At 45.4% G+C, this 2,532-nt stretch overlaps 1 non-coding gene across 1 annotated transcript; it reads left to right on the forward strand.

The window, feature by feature from the left end:
- Positions 1 to 543: 543 nt before the first annotated feature.
- On the forward strand, positions 544 to 707 carry LOC123804903. The gene has a single exon (XR_006783253.1). It is a non-coding gene; the product is annotated as a U1 spliceosomal RNA (small nuclear RNA).
- The last annotated feature ends 1,825 nt before the right edge of the window (positions 708 to 2,532 follow it).

A 2,532-nucleotide genomic window follows, 5' to 3' on the forward strand; every position in this document is an offset into this window, starting at 1 on the left:
GGGTGTGGTGGTTGGGCTGTGTTTCAACAGTGCTCATAGACGGCTGATCTCCCATCCTCTGATCTCTCTGGCTCCCAGCTGCAGGCCTGTGAAGGAGGAATGCCCAGGTCAGCAGAGTAGTTTGTGGCTTTGAGCTTGAAGGGTACTCACTAATTCGTGAACAGAATAAGCCCAAGAGTTAATGACCCTGATGTCATGATACTCTTTTCTATCTACTGAGCTAACTTGTCACAAACTTGTTACATTTGAACATTTCATTACTAAGTTGGTGCTTAATAACATGCAACTACTTTACTGGAGTGGAGATGAAATCTCCCGGTTACACAAAAGATGTAAATACAAGACAGGTAATTCTCATCCAAAGCCAGAGTATGGAAAATCTTCAGCATTACAGGCATCAACAACAGGCTCGCTACTGTGGTTACTGAAAATGTTTACTGGATGGTAGGCCTCATGAGGGCGGGGAACTTCATTTTGCTTATTGCTCTATTTGCTGTGTGAGTATGCCTGTCTCATAGTAGGAGTTCAAAAAATCTTCATTGAATATTTACCTAGCAGGGGAGACACCATGACCACGAAGGTGGTTTCCCCAGCGTGTGGCTTGCCCACTGCACCCCAGATATGCTGACCCCAGCGACGTCCTCAAACATGGGAAACCCGACTGCATAATTTGTGTTAGTGGGGAACTGCGTTTGCGCTCTCCCCTGCAAAAAAATTTGGTGAACATATCAAAATGTTTTGTGGTATAATGGAGGAAATTAAAATGATTAAAGGATCCCTGGGCTGGCAGCTCAGCTGGCTAGAGTGTTGTCCCAAGACACCAAGGTTGCGAGATAAACCCCTGGTCAGGGCACATACAGAGTCAGCCAAGGGATGCAGAGATGGGTGGAAAATAAATTGATGTTTAACTCTCTAAAATTGATAAATTAAAACTAACTTAAATTATTAAATGAAATCCTGAAGGAATTATTGCCCAATTATCAGTATTCCAAGCAAAATCAGTGAGAATACTAAGAACTTGGAAAAAGGCTACTATTATGAATGTGGCCTAAAGAATCAAACCTATCTGAAACTAACAAATTATTGAATGTCAACTGTCATTGAATAAAAAAAGAAGAAACAAACTCCCCCACCATTGTCAGTAGTTAAAAGGTTGGGGGAGAGGTTAAGTCTTGCTAAGAATTTACCTAGATCCTTAAAGGAACACTTAAGAACCTCATGTGTTTTGGGAGAAGCTAAGTGAGCAGCCCATTACAACTGAAGATTCAGGAGACAAAGTTTAAAAGCAGAAGGGGACGGAAGTATGTTCACACAGTATGGGGTACAGCACCCCTTGCCCACGGGGATATGTTCCAACCCCCCACCCCCTCGGGGATGCCTGAAATCACAGTACGGAACTCTGTATGTACTATGGTTTCTCCAACACACACACACACACCTATGCAAAGCTTTAGTTTAGAATGAAGGCGGCCTCGGTGCGGCGACAGCCTCAGCTATACCAGGCCTGTAAGACCTCAGCCACCAGGTGAGGTGGGGACCAGGTGCTCCCGGGAGTGAGGTGGTGGTGGAAGAGGGGCTCTCCCGCATCCCCCTCCGGCTCCTCAGCCTCCACCTGCAGACCCTCACCCGTGTCCCACAGGACCGGGCAGCGATAGTGGGGGCCTGCGGCGCTGGGTCCAGCAGCAGCTGGGGTTTGACCCACCGCATCAGAGTGACACCAGAACTTTCACATAGCCCCCAGGATTCCTCAGAATGGCCGTCACACACCTCAGACATTTACAGGGAGCTGGATCATTTCATCTGAGTATACTGTGTGGAATTTTGTTCCAAAGAACTCCTTTGAACAGTTTAGAAGAGTGGCAAACTTTTATTTTATTACATTTTTGGTTCAGCTTATGATTGACGATACACCTACCAGTCCAAGGACCAGTGGACTTCCATTCTCCTTTGTGACAGCAGCAGCCACCATAAAGCAGGGATGGGAAGACTGGTTGCAACGTAACTCAGATAATGAAGCAAAGGGGCCCCTGTTCTCCTATTTACATTGTTTGAAGTGGTAGCTTGGTGAGACCTAGACGAAAAAAACATTCAGGTGGATGATGCTGTTTGAAGAGCCAGAGATGAAATTTCCCTGCAGGTCTGGTGCTTCTGTCCCCAGACTTACTTGATGGTTCTTGTCATGTTGCAGCTGCTAGTTTGGGTGGAGAAACTCACCGGGAGACACAAGCGGCAGTTCCAGAAACAGCAGCATGACAAAGAGTTGGCACTCCTGTAGCTGTGATGTCAGCAAACAGAAGCAAACTTACTCGTACACATTCACAGGATGGATGGTTCATAATTCAATAAATGAAAGAAGTTGTAAGACCTCTGGGGCCAGAATGTCAGGCTTTGTGGAATGGATTTAAAAACACAAAAGAAATTTTGGGTGTTGCTATATGTTAAACACAGGAATGGAAACAAAGATGGCATTAAACCACAAGAGCAAGTCACAGAAATGATCTGGAGTAGAAAAGTCAATGGATACATTTTTGA

Source organism: Phyllostomus hastatus, unplaced genomic scaffold, assembly GCF_019186645.2.
Source record: "Phyllostomus hastatus isolate PE091 unplaced genomic scaffold, TTU_PhHast_1.1 phas_scaffold_216, whole genome shotgun sequence".
Taxonomy (NCBI): domain Eukaryota; kingdom Metazoa; phylum Chordata; class Mammalia; order Chiroptera; family Phyllostomidae; genus Phyllostomus; species Phyllostomus hastatus.